This window comes from Paramormyrops kingsleyae, chromosome 1, assembly GCF_048594095.1.
Source record: "Paramormyrops kingsleyae isolate MSU_618 chromosome 1, PKINGS_0.4, whole genome shotgun sequence".
Lineage (NCBI taxonomy): Eukaryota > Metazoa > Chordata > Actinopteri > Osteoglossiformes > Mormyridae > Paramormyrops > Paramormyrops kingsleyae.
In genome coordinates this window covers 75,413,255-75,424,640 of record NC_132797.1, presented here as the reverse complement: position 1 = coordinate 75,424,640, position 11,386 = coordinate 75,413,255, and the positions used below count along the sequence as shown (strand labels likewise).

General features: G+C 42.5%; 1 non-coding gene across 1 annotated transcript; it reads left to right on the top strand.

Annotated features, from left to right (window-relative positions):
• The first annotated feature begins 367 nt into the window (after nucleotides 1-367).
• trnaa-cgc (transfer RNA alanine (anticodon CGC)) lies at nucleotides 368-439 on the top strand. The gene has a single exon. It is a non-coding gene; the product is annotated as a tRNA-Ala (tRNA).
• Nucleotides 440-11,386: the final 10,947 nt, after the last annotated feature.

Sequence of the window (11,386 nt, the reverse complement as noted above, 5' to 3'; positions counted from 1 at the left end):
GTATTAGCGCAAAGATCTAAACAAAGACTGCCGTGTTTTCCGCCATTATCTTCCTGCAGTGATGGTTATGTACATATTATCTCACTGCAGTGATGGTTATGTACATATTATCTTACTGCAGTACACAGTGGGTTATGTACATATTATCTCACTGCAGTGATGGTTATGTACATATTATCTTACTGCAGTACACAGTGGGTTATGTACATATTATCTCACTGCAGTGATGGTTATGTACATACTGTATTATCCTACTGCAGTACACGGTGGGTTATGTACATATTATCATCCTGCAGTGATGGTTATGTACATATTATCTCACTGCAGTGATGCTTATGTACATATTATCTTAACAGTCACCCATCCTGGGGATGTAGCTCAGTGGTAGAGCGTACGCTTCGCATGTGTGAGGTCTTGGGTTCGATCCCCAGCATCTCCATGAGGGTGTTCTATTTCGACCAGACCAAGAGTTGTTATAACCACCTGCAGTGATCTGGCCACTACCTGGTATGTGTTCCTCAGAGAGTACTATCACCGAAATGAAGAGTGTGCAAAGCTCACTCCTTGTCTTTAATTAAAGCTTTGGGCAGTGGTGGCTTGATGGTTAGGGAAGCGCACTCGTAATTGAAAGATTGCAGGTTCGAATCTCCGACCAGCAAGGTACCGCCCCCAAGCACTGCTCCCCAGGCGCTGAATTAGCTGCCCCCTGCTATGTCACGATGTCACATATGGGTTAAATGCAGAGGTCACATTGTGCTGTGGTGTGTCAACAATGAACTCTAAATTTGAATTAAATTAATTTAATCTTACTGCAGTGATGGTTATGTACATATCTTACTGCCATACATGGTGGGTTATGTATATATTATCTTCCTGCAGTAATGGTTATGTACATATTTTCCTGCAGTTTGGTTTAATAAGCCAGGGTCACTGGATGAACCAAATTAATGTACAAGGACAAAAAAACACTATTTTATCTGCCAAACAAACTTCCTTCAGATTCTAAGCAATTCAAAGCACAACATCCTGACATTTAACCAACATATAAAAGAGGGTACTATGAAAACTATGAAGAAGTATGACAGAACTCCACAGCTAACAACAAGACCATGCCATCTCTGCTCCTATTGGCTAATCTTTGCTCACATGATCTAGTACCTCTGCTTTTGATTCATTGTTCTGAATAAATCAGGTGGATGACTTGGTTTGAAATTAGCACACAAATCAATGCATTTAAATAGGAATATCTATATAGAGAAGCAAGTGCTGAAGCCTCTTTCCACCTCACTCTTCCATCAAGTAAATGACTCATAGAAAATGACCTTTAAAACAGTATTTCTATGGCTGCAGGATAGGCAACGGATGGTCATTTGTAATTAATTTTGTACAAAGTGATTATGATTTTCTTGGCATTTGCCATTTAATTCAATTGTATAATTTGTTCTGCATATATAATTTGTATTTGCCTTCATTCACAAATAGCTTCTTGGTCTAAATGCTGCTGTTAATTTTCGGCTGGCTCTGATTAAGTCTGTGTAGCCGGTGCGTTATGTACTTGGAGTAAAAGAGCAGTTGAGAAGCGGGCAGACTACCTCCAGCTTTATGTGGGATGTTTATAGCTTTTTAAGCATTTTTAATGTTGGCCTTAAAATTAGATAAAGCATTATAACTTCATGCATCTAAGAGATTTGCATACTTAAGCCTCTGAATGCCCTGCCATGTGTGTACAGATGCATCTTTCCTGCACTTTCCAATCAATCATCTGACTTTCCTGGCAGATGCATCATAAAGATTTGTGTATTGAAGGATAGTCTTTGATTTTCCCCTGTCCTGGGTGTCCAGCTGCACCTGTCCTGCCCGTTCAATCATCAATCATCTCACTTTCCTGAAACTGCGCTCCTGATCTCACCTGTCCTCACCTGCACTGATCTCCCAACAAGCCCATATGGATTTAGACAGGTCCCGGAATGTCCCGGAATGTCCCGGATGATGCGCGGTCCCGCTACTCACACACGGTCATGCCTGTCTGATCTGATTAGCAGGCCCCTGCATCTCGGGGTCCAGGCCTGCTGCCCTCTGCCGTTTTATTCAAGTCAACACCTATCTGACCAGTGCCTCGGAACTGGCGGCCCGCTTTCCACAAACCGCAGTGGGTCACGGCTCCAGCAATGCCGCGTTCTGTTTTGTTATTTGACAGTTTGTGTGGTAATTATTTTCCTTTTCTGAGAGATAAGGTGCCTTGAATGACATCTATGCAGCACTCAACTCCTCTAATTAGAATGGCACTCACAGCTGTAAGTGACTCAGTTTCACACTGGTCTGTTTGTCAGTACATTAACTGTCTTTCTTTTAACGCACAAATATACAATAAAAAGTAATCATAGTCGCTTTTCAAGGGGAAAATTATATTAGCATTCTATGACAGGAGAGATATGCTAACTTGTTTGTTGAATAAACTTCACATCACTCTCATTTTTTTGTTAAAAGACTTTCATGGCCTTTGCAACACTGAGGGTATTACATCCACAGAACTGACAGGAAATGAAAGAGGTAAGGTACTTAATGCATATTTCTAATTCAGAATGGCGTCAGTCTGAGAAAAGCCCAACAGCAAGACGTGACAGCGAGAGAACACGACAATACTGACCCACGATAGAGAGATCAGACGTGTGCAGGAGGAATCTGCGATTTATGCTCTGCCTTTGACACGGGGAGCTTCTCATTGCACTCTATTGCATCAATCGTCTGTTTGGCCAAATAAAATCTTCTGCAAACATCAAATAGCAGAATATTGTTACATGTTTCAGATATTTTCAGTTTCGTCTGTTGGCGTAAAGGCAATAAATAAATCTAATAGCTATTACTGAGATAACTGTGGGGCCGAGGAGACCCGATGCATGTGGAGAGTGAGGCGTGGTCGAGCTCAAGGGCAGCCAAAAACTGGGAGAACTGGCATCAGAAACAGTCATAGATCAAAAACAGAGCGGAAAAAGAGGAACCGGACACTGAACAGGCCGTCGACATGCTAAAGGAGGCTCAGCAGTGCAAACAAACACAAAATAGTGCAAAAGGCCTAGAGCCAGAAAGAGGTTATATGTCTCTACTAACCAACTGGGAAGCGGTGATGTGAGTGTTCAGGGAGGCGGTGTGTGAGTGTTCAGGGAGGCGGTGATGTGAGCGTTCAGGGAGGCGGTGATGTGAGCGTTCAGGGAGGCGGTGATGTGAGTGTTCAGGGACGCGGTGTGTGAGTGTTCAGGGAGGCGGTGATGTGAGTGTTCAGGGAGGCGGTGATTTGAGTGTTCAGGGAGGCGGTGATGTGAGTGTTCAGGGAGGCAGTAATGTGAGCGTTCATGGAGGCGGTGTGTGAGCGTTCAGGGAGGCGGTGATGTGAGTGTTCAGGGAGGCGGTGTGTGAGTGTTCAGGGAGGCGGTGATGTGAGTGTTCAGGGAGGCGGTGTGTGAGTGTTCAGGGAGGCGGTGATGTGAGTGTTCAGGGAGGCGGTGTGTGAGTGTTCAGGGAGGCGGTGATGTGAGTGTTCAGGGAGGCGGTGATGTGGGACAGGTGCTGGGCTGGACATTGCATCTGGATTTCAGCCAGCAAACCAATCATACTGCTAGAAACATTACCATGTTTAAAAACAGTATTAAGCTATGGTGACCAGATAAAAGAAAGGAGGACACTTCTTGTTTTACAAACGACTTTAAAACTCAAAGGCTCCTGACTAATTAGTTCAATTCTTGTGCTTTGACTGGTTTGTTTCCTTGACTGAAAGACTCATCCAGCTGTTTCACATTAGCATTAGTGACACATGCATGATTATAGGAGACTGACCAATCAGCACACAGCAACAACTCAGCGCTTAAGGGAAATCCAGGTCCTTTTGATTGAAATGGTAGTTTACAAATCCTGTCTTAGATCAAAGTCAGTCTAAGTTACCCTAAATATTGATGTGCAAAAGTCTTATGCAACCAAATGAAATCATATTTAAATTATGTTTATGTTGGTATAAAACTATGACTGTCAGATTAGCCATTTGGAAACCCGTCTTCAAGTTGTCCCAGTACCGACAGGTACGATCCAAAATATCCATGACTATGTCACCTTATCTGGGCACTCAGTACCTCAAAGAGCTCATTCACTGATTCCGTTAATTAATTAAATGAGCTCTTGGTGAAATGTAACAAAATGGAGCGGCTGGTTAGTTCCTGTGGAGCGGTTGGTGAGATTCTGTGGAGCGGTTGGTGAGATTCTGAGGAGCGGCTGGTTAGTTCCTGAGGAGCGGCTGGTTAGTTCCTGTGGAGCAGTTGGTGAGATTCTGAGGAGCGGCTGGTTAGTTCCTGAGGAGCGGCTGGTGAGATCCTGAGGAGCGGCTGGTGAGTTCCTGAGGAGCGGCTGGTGAGTTCCTGAGGAGCGGCTGGTGAGTTCCTGAGGAGCGGCTGGTGAGATTCTGAGGAGCGGCTGGTGAGATCCTGAGGAGCGGCTGGTGAGTTCCTGAGGAGCGGCTGGTGAGTTCCTGAGGAGCGGCTGGTGAGATCCTGAGGAGCGGCTGGTGAGATCCTGAGGAGCGGCTGGTGAGTTCCTGAGGAGCGGCTGGTGAGATCCTGAGGAGCGGCTGGTGAGTTCCTGAGGAGCGGCTGGTGAGTTCCTGAGGAGCAGCCTGGAAATAAGACCTGGCATCTTCTAGCCATCCAGGATATCAGGAGCATTTTGGAGATCGCAAGAAATTCACGTATTTTATTTTATTACTGTTTATTTTTATTTCTGTTTAAAAAATTTAATGTTGAGCATATTTTGTTCTGAAAAATAAAATAAATATGCACTTAAAGTCTTAATGTCCTTTTGCACAGAACTATCTATCTATCTATCTATCTATCTATCTATCTATCTATACTCTCAAAATAATTTCATTGCCTAATGTCACATTTTCTCATTAGTCATCTCATAACAAGATTTCCTTTGATTTCATATAGGGGGGTGGCATATAGGGGGGTGATACAACTTAATAATTTAAATATAAATGTCTGTTTATTTGGGTGGGCTGTACGCGTTCCTTCCACCCCCTAACCCTACACCCTTGGTTTCAGTCATGCACCTGAATAGGATATTTTGCACATATTTTTCATTTCGTTTTTCCTGGAAATGATCCAAACGCAATCAATAAAACGAAAATACAAGAATTATATAAAAATACTGATATTGGCATTTAATAACATTTCGACAACAATTTTACACCCAGATCTTCATGAGTGCTACAATTTTGCTGTCAAACCATTTTTTTTACGTTCAGAATTTGTTTCATCAGTGAATTTAAGTAAGATGACTTACATTTACTCTAGATCAATGAACCTCAAACACTGCGACTCATGAACATCTGTACGCATGTTCTTTAAAGGCTGAGTCCAGCACACAGTCAGCCTCTGAGGTTTTTCTGCCTTCATCCCCATGAAGATCATTCTAAGGTGCCTTCATCCCATGAAGATCATTCTAAGGTGCAGACTCACATGATTATCTGTTAAAACACAGGAACTTCTCAGGTTTTTCAGTGGATTTTCGGTCTTTGACCGAAACGGCCGATAGGCATGGTTATTATGTTCAGTGTCTCTGTGGCTGCACGCATTTCTTTAGCTGCATTCATTTCTTTAGCTGCGTGCATTTCTTTAGCTGCACGCATTTCTTTAGCTGCATTCATTTCTTTAGCTGCGCACATTTCTTTAGCTGGGAGAGTTTATTATGAAACTGACCGGAAGGTGTATTACGCCACATCTGACACGGGAAAGTGCTGAATTCTTTAATTTTGGAATTAAATAATAATATGAAATATACCTTCTCTATCGCGATCTATATTTCCATTATGAAAGTTCAAGCAAGCAAGATTAAAAATCTATCAGCGGGCACCCAGGGCCTTCATTAAGGGCTCCTAACCTCCAAGCTCTTCTACCTACTTAAGCATATTTTTACCTAATTATTCATGTATTGCCCGTTACCTAAAGGAACTATTATGCCCACGTGAAATTAAGACTTCCTGTCGATACGTGGGAGTCTCTCTCAGGCCCCGCTTCGCCGACACGTTGGCCGTGAAAGAAGAAACATATTTTTCATTGTATAATTACATCCCATCTCCGAAGTCCCATTCCTGTTGGTGCCTGTCCCTTGAAGGCCATAAAATTTTTTAATAATATAACACAAATTATGGAGTAGACCTCTACGGCATAATGCAAACAGTGCATTTGTCTTTATACAGATGAGAGAACATGTAATCTCCAAGTTTGATAAGATAGTAATTCGATATGGATTTTAGGTGTCTGTCTGTTTCTGTATATATATCTATTGATAATTTTTTTTTTCATTAGGAAGGTGAGATAAATATACTTTTGCACCTGTTTAGATAAAGGCAAATTATTTTTCTAAAATAATTTAAAAATCATGATTACACTGTAAACATGAGTCTTTTTATTGACAAAGGCACAGAAACAATTGACTGAGGAGGCATTAGCACTTAGCTAATACAGGGCCGCATGTCTGAAGGCGTGAGCCTAGGAAACGGGCTGGCTGTGGAGCGCTGACCCTCAGCGAGAATGCCGATGCACACTCCCAGCTCTCAGTCAGGACTCCTCGGAGACACGCGATCACACGTGATCTGCGGGGCGGCGTCGACACACTGCTCCTTTGTGAACACAGCCCCTTAGCGTTCATCTTTCCGAGGGTACGTGGGAGGGGGCTGGTGGGAATTCCCCAGAAATGCAAATGAGATGCGTAAAAATAGCTTTTTTCACCTGCATTTGTTTCTATTAGTCTCGCCCGTATGTATGTATTTTACAGACCATGTCAGTAGTACAGTCTTTTCTTACTCTGCTACATATGTGTGTTTTAAGATTTTTTGCATTGCATGGCAGGGACCATGACTGTAATTTAAACCTTATTTATGCTGTATTAAAATGCTGATGAATGGAAATTTAGAGGAGCTCTTGCTTGAATCAACATTCTTGAATCACATTAGTATTATTTCATATAATTCGTTATAATATTAACGTCACAGTATTTCATTTTCTAATCTGAAATTATCATCAGAATTCAATTCAGATGCACGTCGACTGCCAGGTGGTTGGATCCGGATTCTTCTGTTCGATCCGGAACCTTCCGTGAAGCATCATTAGGAAGGCTGGTGTATTGCGTGGACGGTGCTTCTTCATGCGTCCCGCTCCTGTCCCATATAGCTGAGCTGGAAGGAGGGGGGGGGGGCAGCCCATGACGTGTCCGAGCACCTGGAGACAATATTCTTCTCCGAAAGATCAGCGCAGGCAGGGACTGTGGCCGGCAGCTCAGCGGGACAATGCTGGCCTGTTTCTCAGGACACCCACAGCTGAATGAATCCCCCCCCAGCTAAGATGGGGATGGTTCACATTTTTAACAAATGTACAGTAAGGCAAGTGCGGGGGGGTGCCCCTTTTATCTGAATGAGTGAAAGTGACCCCCCCCCCATACACACACGGAGGTACCAGTCGGCCATGCCCCCCCGGCCCCTTTCCTGTACATCCTCCACCTGCACATCGTTTACCAAGAGTTCATTATCAGTGAAAAGTTTTTGCACATCACAGGTTTCCATTTATTTCATAGACGGCAGATTTTTTATTCTTGTTATGCATTGGAAAGCTGAGCGAACAACTATAAATGAAAATATGAAAGTCAAATAAAACAAGTTTCCTTTATGCACTAGTTAACTGTTTCATTCCATGAAACAGAGCAGTATTTAATGCTGAAAAAATGCCTTGAATTTTCTCTGCTGTTATAACTGCTAGAGGAGGTTACTTTGATGAATCAAAGATATGATATTGTCTTGCTAATAGAGGTACTCAAATGGTGAATATACTGTGAATTCATTTGTTAGCAAAGAATACTGGGTGTATTTTTAGTAAATGTTAAGTGCTGTCAGACACGCCCACCTTTGGTGGTTATTTACCAGCGTGTGCATGCTATATCTCTATTACAGTCTCTAACATGCTTCCAAGTCAGTGTTTAACGGAATGAAATAGCTTGAAATATATACTGTCAGATAAAAGGACCGATTTGTACCTTTGATGGTACAGTTACTGGGGCTGTACCCTCAGGGGTTTGCCAGTACCCTAACTGTAGGTAAATGTACCTTTTAATCCAATTAAAGGTACAGAAATAGACTCTGAGGAACATTTTTGTACCATTGGGGGTACATTAATGTAGTTTGTACCTGGTACAAAACCAGGCTGTGTCCATTTTTCTAACAGTCTTCAGCTAGTAATAGCTACCGTATCTTTGAATACGACATGAATACCATTGAGTGACTGGAATTTCTTTACCTTTAGCTAGACCGTGTATTACACCTGCTTAAAATATGCTAATATTAAAACACAACTGAAGAGCAAATTTGCAAAACTCACTCAGAGCAAGGGACCCATTTTCGATAACATTTTTGTGGACTTAATGTGAGTTTTGGAAATCCAGAAGTGATGATGTTTTTCTTTGGATTACATGAGATTCCCAGCACTGTAGCATATGATGAGGAAGCCTGATTAGCGGTCTCACCTCAAAACAAAGAAAAATAGAGTGAGCATTTAAAATTTGCTCCTGGATTATCGTTACAGAGGGCGGGGAGGTCAGGTGATCAGGGAAATCCCGGATGATGCTGTTGCCGCCGTCTCTGATGGTACCGAAAAGGCCGTGGCCTGCAGCAGCTAAGACCGAAGGCCGGCAAGCATCGCAGATCAGGCCTCTCGTGAAAAACACAGGTCAGTCCTTCCCTCTCTTTACAGATGTAACTGTGACTCTGACATCAGTTCCCAAAGTCATGTGATGGTAGCTAAATCGTCAACCTCTTTTTGACCTTATGCTGCTGTTTCTGCAGCGGGGGGGGGGGGAGGGGGGTGTCACCTATGTGCTTTGGTTTATGGTGTATGTAATGAAGGAGTAGGCGATGTCTCACACAGCACTGTTTGGTTGCCAGTGGGTGCAGACACGGCATGCTAATTCACAGTCTTTATTGCATTATTATTTTTTATTTTTATCCATCTTAAGCTTGTGCTCCATGGAAAAGACATTTTTTTACAACTGCGAAAAAAAGCTAACATATTATTTGCTGCGTCGAGGTCAAGGTTCATGATGTTTAATGACTCATTCGGTTTTTACACATTACGTCTTCCAGCAATGGGTATAAAGAACTAAGATTTCAAATGCTAAATATGTAAATAGACCAGTACATGTATATGTCTTTGCTGAATTGGTGAGCATTAGGCAATATAACCTGAATTTCAAAAACACCTAACCCCATTCATGATGCCCCCGGCCGTTTCAGCTTCAAATCATTTTCTTGGTGCACAGACTGTTTCTAGTATGTCCTTTGGTTCAGATTCGCTTTGTGTCATTAAACAACCGTAGTCATGTGATTGGAGGACAGTGGGTTCAAAATCGCATGTTTATACCAAATGTATCAAATTCCACCATTAGCCTGCTACTCGACCATCAATGCAGCACGAGCACATGCTGCGTGCATGTGTGAGAACAGTATGCATGCATTCGGACACACTGTGCTGACGATGCATATCACTGGAATGCATATCACTGGAATGCATATCACTGGAATGCATATCACTTGACCCTGATGTTTCCCAATGACGGAGCTGGATGCCCACGAAAGTTAAAAGCTGCCAAAATCTATCAAGGACAAAATACATTTATGAGTCAACTTACGTAACTGGGCATTGTTTTTTACTTAAATTGTTACACAGATGGCACTTCCTCCGCCATCTTAACAAAAATTTCTGAGCAAGCATTGTTTCTGCTCACTTCTCCAGTGGCCTTGTGGGATGGCGTAGCGTCCATTGGCTGCAGAATCTGGTATATCATCCAGGTAGCGTTCTTCTACTGTCTGATCCATACTGAGTATTTGGCAGAATGTAGTATGTCGTCCAGTTACTATTTGCCTACTGCTTCATCCATACTGAGGATTCAGACCTACTGCTCATGTCACGTACTATATCTCGCCTACTACATAGCAAACAAGTATGTGAATTCGGAATCATCCAGAGACAGTTGTTTTCTGGGTGGGTAACATGGACAGGAATTACAGTTTCAGCCATACCTGTAAGAAAATTCCAGGACCCTGGGAAAAATATCCTAGAGACCCACCAGTCCCCCATATCCTCTTTTGGTTTCTTTTTTCATTTCTTTGTAATGGATATTTAGGAGTGTGAACTCACACAATGACACACAACATGTGCACAGAAGCAATGGAACAAATGAGGATATCAGTCCCCCTGTAGGTGGCGATTACTGTGCACTTTCAATCAATGCCTGGTATAACCCAATGGGAGCCAAGGAAGTAACTGATTGGCAGGGGGTTAACCCACTCAGTGGCTGGTGTTGCATGATATTCCCACCCACAGTGGGTTTTGAAATCTTATTTCTCCCATCATCAATCAATAGCGTCTGGACCTCTGCTGTGAACATGTTAACCGTAAAAGAACTCCTGCTATTTTAAACAGATGCCTTTTCAGAATTTCAAAGATTTAACACAAAAGATGCACTGAAACACATGTTATTCAATTTGGTTTTATTGCTTATCTACAAAAGAAGGTTTCTTATTCACATCCCAGCAGCGTGTTTCATTATCTCAAGGCTGAAGCCACATTTTTTACATAGCAGTACATTGCTCTCTGGATATTGCAATCTGTGTCAAACAGTTACATCCTCCGTGGCACAACAACCAAATCTCTTTGACATTGACCTTTGACCTTCTCTCTGGGGCCTGAACTCGACCCCAGGCCTGTGCAATGTCTAATCTGCTAATTGCTTTAGCTTTCCAGGACTCCCAATCACAAAGAGTTCATGCAATCACTGGAACTTTTGGTACAAAAGTGGATTGTAATTTACCAGGCAGAGCACTATAAAAACAACAGAAAGGGACATTGTTTTGCACGTCATGACAAAAAGTGAAATCGAGTAGGCTAAGGGAGATATCGGCAACAAAACTGAGCAACTGACGTTTGTAGACCAGGTGAAGGTTGTACAACATCAGGAAACAATTCAATAGATATGCTTGCATTGCCCACTGAGTGGGAAGAGTTGACATAACTGAAGCCTACCCAAACCCTGCCCCACCCCAGGGAATTTCTGGGAATAAATCAACCAGGTCACTACCCTGAATTGTGACTGGCTGAATTCTGTCATGATCCAGGTGACCATGTGACATTCCCCTCTAGAGCTACGTTCATGAACCACTGGAAAAATGATTAAGACAGTAGCTCAAAACAGACATATACTTATGAAAATTTAAATATTCAAAGATTACGATTAGCATTGTCCATACAAATGAAATACTGGAGATTCTGGGTTTGCTGTTGTTTATTCATGGAGTATT